Below are 13,314 nucleotides of genomic sequence, written 5' to 3'. Positions count from 1 at the left end.
AGAGTGGACCACCTGCTCAAGTTATAATTCAGCAAGAAGAGGAAGAAGAGGAAGACGAGGAAGAGCAGGAAGAGAGGCAGTTTTTGCCTGAGGAACCCAGGACGTCTCACCGGAAAGAAAAAAGTAAATGCAAGATACGTAACTTGCCTTATATGTCAAGATAGACTGTCCAGAGGAACCGAGAAAAAATACAGTTTCGGAAACTACACAATGCATCGCCATATGACTAGGTGGCATCCTAACAACTACAGTGCTGCACAGTTTCGGAACGACCTAGATAATCTCCCTATTATGGCCAGAAGATCTGTTGTACCGGAAGTAACGGGACCAGAGGGCAGGGAGATGGTGCCAAATATACAAATGAGATTTGGTGAAGTAAAACACATCTGCGTATTTTGCGATGGATTCATTTGCTACGGAGAAAGAAGCATCACTCTGATCAACAGAGCTATTGACTATCATATGCAAGTTTGTACGAAACGCCCAAAATAATAAATACTTTTTTTTTGTTTTGTTGCTCCTGTTGAGCCCTTTACAATGAATCGTTTTCATTGCCCCCTCCAAGAAAAACCCCAAAAAATATAAAACTGTTCAGAAAAATTCAAAAAAAGTAAAAAAATGTTCTGAAAAATAATAAAAAAAATATAAAACAACAAAAACAATAAAAAAAAAAGTTCTTTTCAGAACTACCTCCCCGTTATTAAAAAATTGGTACAATATTTGGAACTGTGCCAACCTCTATTTCTCTTAGTTCGCTTCCCAGTTCGCTCGCCGGTACGCGAACCGGAAGCGAACCAAAAACAGTAAGTATAAGGGAAGGAAACAGACACTTATGTTAAAAGAAAGACAGCTATAGGGGAGTAAACTAGAGATACTATTACCCGTAATCCACTGCTGATGATGTCACATATTACATCATTCATGACATGCTCAGTGACATCATCAGCAGAGGATTGCGGGTTTTTTGGCAACGTGCCTTATCCACGGTTTAATAACGCTGCCTTTTGCTTTATATAAGTTTTCAAATTGTATGAAATATATACCAATAGGTCGTTATGAACCTTTAGGTAGTGCTTTTCTTCATGAGGTCTGGTCGCTTCCATACACATACAGATGTTTCAAAGATGATCAAGAAGTTTATCTGAATGGAGAGGAATGCACTGAGACGCCAGATCATTCACTAATGTGTAGGCACATACAGTTACACGGTTCATGCAACAAACACCGACCAAATATGGCTTGCGTGTTGCAAGGCACGCCAGTTCCTGCTATCATCCCCACGTTCAAGTTGTTGGAAAATGGTAGTTATTTGATGCTCAATAATGAAGATTGTTCTGAGTTAATTAAAAGTATTCCTTTTATCGTAACAGTAAGTGAACGGGTTATTTGCTGCAGAAATGTTCTATTTTCTCCCACACATGAACATAGGGAGTTTTCAATCTGGCCACAAATACCAACCTTGGGAGAGATTTCAACGGCATGGCAAGAATAAGAGCTCTTTTGTCTCAGAGAGAGGTGGCCTTGAGTTCGGCCCGTGAAACTTTCGTGCTTTACATAGCGAACACCCGTACAGAGGTGCAGACCCTTTTCAATTCAGATTTGCCTTTCAATTTCAGCAAGATGGTTCGGACTATCTTTAACACATCCTCCACAAAGACCCTGGCGCACTTTTTTAAAGTTGTTACCAGTGGTCTCGTGACTTCATTTGAGAAAATCTTTGGAGTCATCCCTGCTTTCTTTCATTCTATTTTCTCCACTCTGCTTCGTGGATTGGCATTTTTACTTGCATTACCAGCGGACGCTCTTGTGCTTTTTTACATTTTTAAATATGGATGTCCCTCCTATGCAACCTCCCACCCTGCAGCTGCTGACACTGTTCCGCAATCGCATGCTAGAATATTATGGCACAATGCCGTTGGCGATATTAAGCACGGCATATGGATTATCTTTTCGATTCTCCTACTTCACCTGTGTCCAGCCTGTATTTCACTGCCTGACCTGTGATTTCGATTGGGCCATTGATTTGTGTCTCTGCGGACCGGTTTCTCCTGACGTCGACTTTAATCAGCTGATGACTCCTATCATTACTCACGAGTTGGTTTGTCCTGGCGAAAGGATTATGGCTGTGGCATTGATGCATGGACTAATTGGTCCCTGGAATTTATTGGCGGCAGCACAGTCTTTCTTGGAACAGAGCTTTCTTGAAAACCCACCGAGCTGTCCTCTGATGGTGATAGAGGATCCGGTGCTGGGAGAGCACGTATGTTCTTTTCCGCTTTTAAATTGGATGGCTGAACTGTTTTCGGATGAAGACGGTGACTTCCTATTGGAGGCTGTTGCAGCTTATTTTGCATACACAGTTATGTCATAGACCTTTTTCATGTTTGATATGCTGAGTACTAGCATTTCATTGACAATTCATTGACTTATTTGTCAAGTTTTTATTATTTACCTTGCCTATTGGCTTAAGACTCGATAAAGTACTTGGCTGTTTTATTTTTCTTTAGCATTACATTTTCCTAGTTTTTAATGCTTTACCTTGCGGACCGTCCACATATAAACTTGCAATCTGCTCTCATGAGATGGCACTTCTATTATCTTATTCAGTTCGTTTCCGGATCATGGGGAGGTGTCATCTAGGTCCTGGATATCTTTACACCGTGTTAAGTTAGCATGGGCTCATTACCGGTTTAAACGCCATTTTTCCTTTTTTGCAACTTCTGCACACGACACTTAGTTGTTGCTTTAGCTTTCCACCTAGTAGTTCATCGTGGTTTACATGAGAATAATATGTTATTGCTCTACTATCTGCTTTGCTTGTTAAACTATATCTGTACAGCGAGTGCTAAAGTTTCAAGAACAACACGATACAGAATTGTTATGAGGTCTGATCTCCACGACTTCATACTCATAACATAAGTGCAACTTCTGCCAATTCTGGGCATGAGGCGGGTTTTATATTGCTTTGCCGAACACACATACACAACAGTTGATGCGGTTCACATGAAGAGAGAGCTGGTGTATGCTGATGTGATTCCTTCAAATCTAAGACACTAAAGTATGGGCACGCCCTAAACCAACACAAAGAGACCTTCTTAGCAAATAATATAATATGTGTATTAGGGAGGGTGAGATATAAGCAGCCGCGGGCCGTGGAGGGAGTTACGGTGAGGCAGGGAGGCGGGGAGGGGGAGAAGCAGGGTGGAGCCCTCTCTACCCTGCCCCTCCCCCTCCCCGCCTCCCTGCCCCACCGTAACTCCCTCCACGGCCCGCGGCTGCTTATAAGTGTTGCTAACTCTTATTCATTTACAGCATGTTAACATACTGTCACCATTCGCTTTTTATGTACTAGTAACTATGCTGGTAATTTTGCTACTGATAATATGTGTACTTGTATTCTCCACCCTGCTTCTCCCCCTCCCCGCCTCCCTGCCTCACCGTAACTCCCTCCACGGCCCGCGGCTGCTTATAAGTGTTGCTAACTCTTATTCATTTACAGCATGTTAACATACTATCACCATTCGCTTTTTATGTACTAGTAACTATGCTGGTAATTTTGCTACTGATAATATGTGTACTTGTATTATCTAAGATACTACGCCTGAGAAGACGGCATTAGTAAATAAACATTTCAAATACACATGTGTTCTTCTTAACTCCATGTTCTGGTTTCTAAGAAATATATAACGACCGACTGTTCATGAGTTCCACGTATCCTGAGGTACTATAAGTTCATATTCTGGATTGTCTAAACATTGAGAGTTTGTTATATCCAATGTGACACTGTACCTAGCTTGCTAAGGAGTTTTTGATTACTAACGTGAGTTTTGGGACACCCTAATTCGCCGAGGTTCCAATCCTCTGTCCACAGTTCTGTGTGAGAACAGAAACCCTGCGACAGGGGCACCCCCGACCCTTGCTGGAGCTTCATCACACTTGCGATACAACTCCAGCAATGCGCCACCTTTACGGCACAGATACATCACGCATCTGTGCTGTTTTTGCCCCATGATGCGCCGCATTGTAAATGCAGCACACCATAGGTGACGGAACAGCGGCACAGAATGACTAACACATCCCTGGTGATGCGCCAGTCATCATAAATGTATCCCTATGCTTCTTATCTTGTTAGAGATGAACCGCCATATGTATCATCAAAGTTTTTTGCATTTCCTAAATAGCGAACTTTAAGGAATAAATAGCGATTCTTTACCATTCCTAGTTTGCGATTAGCTATTTGCTAATTACAAATTACCCATTCATTTCCTTCATTTCCATAGGGCGGTTGGACTCACTTTTAGCTCGAACGGCTGAATGGATTTCCACGAAACTTGGCAAAATTGTAGGGACTGGTAGCCCGATGTGCCTTTGCTATGTCTCAAGATATATGCTCCAGTGGTTTTTACGAAAATTAACTTTGAAAAATATATATTGGGCAATATATATTTTTCAAAGTTAATTTTCGTAAAAACCACTGGAGCATATATCTTGAGACATAGCAAAGGCACATCGGGCTACCAGTCCCTACAATTTTGCCAAGTTTCGTGGAAATCCATTCAGCCGTTCGAGCTAAAAGTGAGTCCAACCGCCCTATGGAAATGAAGGAAATGAATGGGTAATTTGTAATTAGCAAATAGCTCATCGCAAACTAGGAATGGTAAAGAATCGCTATTTATTCCTTAAAGTTCGCTATTTAGGAAATGCAAAAAACTTTGATGATACATATGGCGGTTCATCTCTAACAAGATAAGAAGCATAGGGATAGATTTATGATGACTGGCGCATCACCAGGGATGTGTTAGTCATTCTGTGCCGCTGTTCCGTCACCTATGGTGTGCTGCATTTACAATGCGGCGCATCATGGGGCAAAAACAGCACAGATGCGTGATGTATCTGTGCCGTAAAGGTGGCGCATTGCTGGAGTTGTATCGCAAGTGTGATGAAGCTCCAGCAAGGGTCGGGGGTGCCCCTGTCGCAGGGTTTCTGTTCTCACACAGAACTGTGGACAGAGGATTGGAACCTCGGCGAATTAGGGTGTCCCAAAACTCACCTTAGTAATCAAAAACCCCTTAGCAAGCTAGGTACAGTGTTACATTGGATATAACAAACTCTCAATGTTTAGACAATCCAGAATATGAACTTATAGTACCTCAGGATACGTGGAACTCATGAACAGTCGGTCGTTATATATTTCTTAGAAACCAGAACATGGAGTTAAGAAGAACACATGTGTATTTGAAATGTTTATTTACTAATGCCGTCTTCTCAGGCGTAGTATCTTAGATAATACAAGTACACATATTATCAGTAGCAAAATTACCAGCATAGTTACTAGTACATAAAAAGCGAATGGTGACAGTATGTTAACATGCTGTAAATGAATAAGAGTTAGCAACACTTATAAGCAGCCGCGGGCCGTGGAGGGAGTTACGGTGGGGCAGGGAGGCGGGGAGGGGGAGGGGCAGGGTGGAGAGGGCTCCACCCTGCTTCTCCCCCTCCCCGCCTCCCTGCCTCACCGTAACTCCCTCCACGGCCCGCGGCTGCTTATATCTCACCCTCCCTAATACACATATTATATTATTTGCTAAGAAGGTCTCTTTGTGTTGGTTTAGGGCGTGCCCATACTTTAGTGTCTTAGATTTGAAGGAATCACATCAGCATACACCAGCTCTCTCTTCATGTGAACCGCATCAAGTGTTGTGTATGTGTGTTCGGCAAAGCAATATAAAACCCGCCTCATGCCCAGAATTGGCAGAAGTTGCACTTATGTTATGAGTATGAAGTCGTGGAGATCAGACCTCATAACAATTCTGTATCGTGTTGTTCTTGAAACTTTAGCACTCGCTGTACAGATATAGTTTAACAAGCAAAGCAGATAGTAGAGCAATAACATATTATTCTCATGTAAACCACGATGAACTACTAGGTTGAAAGCTAAAGCAACAACTAAGTGTCGTGTGCAGAAGTTGCAAAAAAGGAAAAATGGCGTTTAAACCGGTAATGAGCCCATGCTAACTTAACACGGTGTAAAGATATCCAGGACCTAGATGACACCTCCCCATGATCCGGAAACGAACTGAATAAGATAAAAGAAGTGCCATCTCATGAGAGCAGATTGCAAGTTTATATGTGGACGGTCCGCAAGGTAAAGCATTAAAAACTAGGAAAATTTAATGCTAAAGAAAAATAAAACAGCCAAGTACTTTATCGAGTCTTAAGCCAATAGGCAAGGTAAATAATAAAAACTTGACAAATAAGTCAATGAATTGTCAATGAAATGCTAGTACTCAGCATATCAAACATGAAAAAGGTCTATGACATAACTGTGTATGCAAAATAAGCTGCAACAGCCTCCAATAGGAAGTCACCGTCTTCTTCCGAAAACAGTTCAGCCATCCAATTTAAAAGCGGAAAAGAACATACATGCTCTCCCAGCACCGGATCCTCTATCACCATCAGAGGACAGCTCGGTGGGTTTTCAAGAAAGCTCTGTTCCAAGAAAGACTGTGTTGCCGCCAGTAAATTCCAGGGACCAATTAGTCCATGCATCAATGCCACAGCCATAATCCTTTCGCCAGGACAAACCAACTCGTGAGTAATGATAGGAGTCATCAGCTGATTAAAGTCGACGTCAGGAGAAACCGGTCCGCAGAGACACAAATCAATGGCCCAATCGAAATCACAGGTCAGGCAGTGAAATACAGGCTGGACACAGGTGAAGTAGGAGAATCGAAAAGATAATCCATATGCCGTGCTTAATATCGCCAACGGCATTGTGCCATAATATTCTAGCATGCGATTGCGGAACAGTGTCAGCAGCTGCAGGGCGGGAGGTTGCATAGGAGGGACATCCATATTTAAAAATGTAAAAAAGCACAAGAGCGTCCGCTGGTAATGCAAGTAAAAATGGCAATCCACGAAGCAGAGTGGAAAAAATGGAATGAAAGAAAGCAGGGATGACTCCAAAGATTATCTCAAATGAAGTCACGAGACCACTGGTAACAACTTTAAAAAAGTGCGCCAGGGCCTTTGTGGAGGATGCGTTAAAGATAGTCCGAACCATCTTGCTGAAATGGAAAGGCAAATCTGAATTGAAAAGGGTCTGCACCTCTGTACGGGTGTTCGCTATGTGAAGCACGAAAGTTTCACGGGCCGAACTCAAGGCCACCTCTCTCTGAGACAAAAGAGCTCTTATTCTTGCCATGCCGTTGAAATCTGCTCCCAAGGTTGGTATTTGTGGCGAGATTGAAAACTCCCTATGTTCATGTGTGGGAGGAAATAGAACATTTCTGCAGCAAATAACCCGTTCACTTACTGTTACGATAAAAGGAATACTTTTAATTAACCCAGAACAATCTTCATTATTGAGCATCAAATAACTACCATTTTCCAACAACTTGAACGTGGGGATGATAGCAGGAACTGGCGTGCCTTGCAACACGCAAGCCATATTTGGTCGGTGTTTGTTGCATGAACCGTGTAACTGTATGTGCCTACACATTAGTGAATGATCTGGTGTCTCAGTGCATTCCTCTCCATTCAGATAAACTTCTTGATCATCTTTGAAACATCTGTATGTGTATGGAAGCGACCAGACCTCATGAAGAAAAGCACTACCTAAAGGTTCATAACGACCTATTGGTATATATTTCATACAATTTGAAAACTTATATAAAGCAAAAGGCAGCGTTATTAAACCGTGGATAAGGCACGTTGCCAAAAAACCCGCAATCCTCTGCTGATGATGTCACTGAGCATGTCATGAATGATGTAATATGTGACATCATCAGCAGTGGATTACGGGTAATAGTATCTCTAGTTTACTCCCCTATAGCTGTCTTTCTTTTAACATAAGTGTCTGTTTCCTTCCCTTATACTTACTGTTTTTGGTTCGCTTCCGGTTCGCGTACCGGCGAGCGAACTGGGAAGCGAACTAAGAGAAATAGAGGTTGGCACAGTTCCAAATATTGTACCAATTTTTTAATAACGGGGAGGTAGTTCTGAAAAGAATTTTTTTTTAAATTGTTTTTGTTGTTTTATATTTTTTTTATTATTTTTCGGAACATTTTTTTACTTTTTTTGAATTTTTCTGAACAGTTTTATATTTTTTTGGGTTTTTCTTGGAGGGGGCAATGAAAACGATTCATTGTAAAGGGCTCAACAGGAGCAACAAAACAAAAAAAAAGTATTTATTATTTTGGGCGTTTCGTACAAACTTGCATATGATAGTCAATAGCTCTGTTGATCAGAGTGATGCTTCTTTCTCCGTAGCAAATGAATCCATCGCAAAATACGCAGATGTGTTTTACTTCACCAAATCTCATTTGTATATTTGGCACCATCTCCCTGCCCTCTGGTCCCGTTACTTCCAGTACAACATATCTTCTGGCCATAATAGGGAGATTATCTAGGTCGTTTCGAAACTGTGCAGCACTGTAGTCGTTAGGATGCCACCTAGTCATATGGCGATGCATTGTGTAGTTTCCGAAACTGTATTTTTTCTCGGTTCCTCTGGACAGTCTATCTTGACATATACGGCAAGTTACGTATCTTGCATTTACTTTTTTCTGACCTTTGGGAATTTTAAAAAATTGCCAAATGAAGTTTTCTTTCCGGTGAGACGTCCTGGGCTCCTCAGGCAAAAACTGCCTCTCTTCGTGCTCGTCGTTCTGTTCCTCTTCTTCCTCTTCTTGTTGAATTATAACTTGAGCAGGTGGTCCACTCTTCCTTGGATGTGGTGGAGGTGGTGGGGAAGCACCAGCTGAAGCTACTAAAGAAGCCATTGCTCAGTGATCACAAAGGGTCTTTCTCTCACAATGATGAAAGTCAGAGTGAGGAAAGAAGGAGGGATTTTCATCATTTGGGAAAAACAAGAGTTCTCAACCAATGAAAAGTGTTCATTTTAGATTATATGACCTAGTCTTACATCATTAGGAAACCAAAAGTGAAATGAACCAATGAAAAGTGTTATTACCAAGTCACATGACCTGCTGTGTTTACGTTAAGCGCTTTGCAGGGCCTCCCGGTTTGCTTCCAGAAACCTGCGCTTTGCGACTCGCTTCGCGTACCAGTTCGCTAACGTAGCACGTCATATGACGTATCACGCGACAACGTGAAACGTCATGCGGACGGGAGGCGTCACGATGTTGTTTTCTAACGCGGCAGTTGCGGTAAAGAAACGTTTACCGGCTCGCGGTCTATTTCGCGGCATCAAGGTCAGCTAACGGGAAGCTTCCCGATTCGCGAAGCGGGAACGAAGAAAAAAAAATATTTAAAAAAAAAATGATTCATAAACATATAAAATATATTTTTGGATTTAAAGAAGAATACATTTTACAGCTACAGATATTAGCTGTTAAAAAACCAATGAAATTCACTGAAAAAACCATAGGTTATAGACCATATATAGTTAGGAATTAGCATTTACAAAACCTTGAAAATTCACTGAAAAAACCATAGGTTATAGACCATATATAGTTAGGAATTAGCATTTACAAAACCTTATTTTACTCACACAAAACCATTGAAATTCCATATATAGTTAGTTGCATTAACTATATATCGCGCACCCGCAATCCACTGCTGATGATGTCACATATTACATCATTCATGACATGGTCAGTGACATCCCTGATGACATCACTGATGACATCTCAAATGACATCACTGATGACATCACTGATGACATCTCAAATGACATCACTGATGACATCATGACACACCAATACCAGTTACTACATACGCACTCACTGATTCCTACGTCTACACACACATTCACTCATTCACCCATACAATCACTCATACATACAGTCACTCATTATTACAACACTATCATATGCACTCATACACCTATGCAGACACTCACACACTGCCACTCATCCATGGAGTTACTCACACACCTAGTCAGTCCTGTAAAGAATCAATCACACTTCCATTTCCTCATCTATACAGTTAAACACAGAACACCATACTTCAGTGACATCACTGATGACATCACTGATGACACCTCAAATGACATCACTGATGACATCTCAAATGACATCACTGATGACATCATGACACACCAATACCAGTTACTACATACGCACTCACTGATTCCTACGTCTACACACACATTCACTCATTCACCCATACAATCACTCATACATACAGTCACTCATTATTACAACACTATCATATGCACTCATACACCTAGTCAGTCCTGTGAAGAATCAATCACACTTCGATTTCCTCATCTATACAGTTAAACACAGAACACCATACTTTTTCACACATATACTAACACATACTTACTCTCTTATACAATCACTGATACAAGTACACATTGATATGCACAGAGTCACACACCTCCCAGCCAGCCACACACACACTCAGTCTTCCATACATCCACTCATTCTTCAATATGTAAAACATATTTAAACTTTACAAAATCACACAGACACTAGATGATGTCATTTGAGATGTCATCAGTGATGTCATCAGTGATGTCATTTGAGATGTCATCAGTGATGTCATCAGTGATGTCACTGACCATGTCATGAATGATGTAATATGTGACATCATCAGCAGTGGATTGCGGGTGCGCGATATATAGTTAGTGCAACTAACTATATATGGAATTTCAATGGTTTTGTGTGAGTAAAATAAGGTTTTGTAAATGCTAATTCCTAACTATATATGGTCTATAACCTATGGTTTTTTCAGTGAATATATATATATATATATATATATATATATATATATATATATATATATATTACCTACTGGCGGTCGCCAGTAGGTAGTTATAGTTAGGATTGGCTACCATAGGAAATCCGCAACATTCTATTGGTAATAACTCTGGCGCCGGTTGAGGAATTTGTGTGTAATTTTCCCAAATTTGGCCAGCTCCGCTCCGCTCCTTCCCTAAAATGTTCGGGGAGATTCGTGAAGTGGGGGCTGAGAAAAAGGGGGGTCCCAAACGTGTTTTCCCCATGTTAATTTCCATAGGACGGTCTGACAAGTCTACAGCCCGACCCGCTGAACGGAATTACGCCAAACTTGGCAAAATTGTAGCGACTGGTACGCAGATGTAACTTTGCTATATTTGCTGAAAATTGCGCCAGTGTTTTTTTTGAAAATTAACTTCAAAAACACATGTATATCTATAGGCGCTCTCCGAGCGTTCACAGGTGCGCGTACCGGGGAGCGCACCCGGCGCGCTACGGGAGTGCGCGAGCGGAAAGCTGATTGGCTGTCGGGTGTCTGTCAACATTCTAAACAGTCCGGAGAGTCCGCCATCTTGTGTCTCGGTAGAATCGAGACACAAGAGGTGAAAAAGAAAGGGGGAGATAATTAAAAGGGGGCAGAGTAGACACCCCCTGACCCCCTAGGTTTTCTGAGGGGGCCTAGAAGGACCCTGAAGGGCAAACAAACGTTTTGTTATTTTGTTGAAATTTTCGTGGGGTAAGTGCTGGGTGCGTTCCCAGGTGCGCGCTCCGGTACGCGCACCCTGAGCGCACCAGGGGGAAAAACAGTGTAAAAAAATAGAGTACAAAAATAAAGTAGAGTGTTTAGAGGATAGTGATGCATTGCTGGAGTGTGTCACAAAAATGATGCAACTCCAGCAATGCATCCTTTCACATGGGGCCAGTCCCATGTGAAAGGGCCTGCGTCAGTCTTACGCCTGCTGTGAGGCAGGCGCAAGATTTAGACGCAACAGCGTCGTAAAAGTGACGCAGTTAAATCTCATAGATTTCACTGCGTCACTTCTACGACTCTCCTTATGTCAATACGCCCCCTTTGCATACATTACAGCTGGCGCAGGTATAATGTGGCGCAGGGTTTTACAAAGTGACGCATCTACCTAGATGCGTCACGTCGTAAATATGACTCAACAAGGTGCATTTTATACAGCACTGTTGTGTCACAAAAAGTGACGCACCGGTGGCATAAAAGTGACGCATGGCCTCATAAATGAGGCCTTCTGTCTTCTACTCATGCGTCATATTTAATGTATGACGCATTATGTCGCAAGGAGTTACAGATGAGTAAGTATTTCTGACGTATCTGTGAGCGCAAAAGTGATGCATTGCTGGAGTGTGTCACAAAAGTGACTAAACTCCAGCAATGCATCCTTTCACATGGGGCCAACCCCATGTGAAAGGGCCTGCGTCACTCTTACGCTTGCTGTGAGGCATGCGCAAGATTTTGACGCAACGGTGTCCTAAAAGTGACGCCGTGAAATCTCATATTTAATCTCACATTTAAACTTTCTCTGTTTCTTCACTGCCTTACTCACCTTGTCTCACACTCAATTGTCTTTATCCAGTCTGTATCTCCACTCTTTCCTAAACATCACTGCTCTTTTCTTACCCTTCCACACCACCGTTCTTTTACTACATTTTCTTCACTTATCCACATTCCCCATGTTCACTCTCCTTCTCCTCACTCTCCTTCCCCACACTCACCTTCTTTCAGTCCCCCTACTTCACTTCCCTTCCCCTCTCGTCCCTTTCTTTGCTTTCTCACTCATTTTCGTCTCCTCTCTCACTGCACTCCACTTCAGTTACTCTTTTTCATTTTTTTAAGAATACAGCTCTTTGATGAGAATTGGAGGTAGTTCTGAAAAGAACTTTTTTTTCTTCTTTTTTCCTTTTTTTTGAACAAAAACAAAAACAGGGAATGGGAAACTGCTCAACAGGAGCAAAAAAAATAATCAAAATTAGGACTGGGGACGGCAGCGGTGGTTCTCTAATGCTCGAACCATGAGCATAACACTTTGTTCCCCATAACAAAGTAGCTGATCACATTTTCTGCATTTAATTACGGCTTCATTAAAGGCAGGCTGAATATTAGGGATCAGCTCTTCTGTTCGCCCCCTCACCGATGTAGTTGGTCCTCTGGTTGAAGTAGAGGCACCATCCCTGGGAGCCTCTCGTGCCAGAGCCCTGACACTCTCCCGGGCATAGTTCTGGGGATGCCTTCTCTCGACGTGGCGAATCATGGTAGAATTACCAAAACTGTACTTCCTTGTGGGGTCTCCTCTGGATAGCACAGTATGGCAGATCTTGCACTCCACATTTGCAGTATTTACTTTCTTATGTCCCTCAGGAATGTCAAAAAATGTCCAGATAAAATGTTCCTTAACTCTAGGCTGAGGAACCTCTTCATCAATGAATCCATCAGAGTCATCATTGCTGCTTGATGCTCTGGCAGCCATAATAATCCAACAAAGATTCAAGAGCAAAAAGACAGGTCTTGCAGTCACAAAAGTGAAAGAAGAAGTGAAGGAAATGGGTTGGGATTTCATTCTTTGTAAAAAGAAACTGTTAG

The sequence above is a fragment of the Lissotriton helveticus genome, chromosome 7, assembly GCF_964261635.1.
Source record: "Lissotriton helveticus chromosome 7, aLisHel1.1, whole genome shotgun sequence".
In the NCBI taxonomy this organism is placed as follows: Eukaryota; Metazoa; Chordata; class Amphibia; order Caudata; family Salamandridae; genus Lissotriton; species Lissotriton helveticus.
This window is presented reverse-complemented; position numbering follows the sequence as displayed.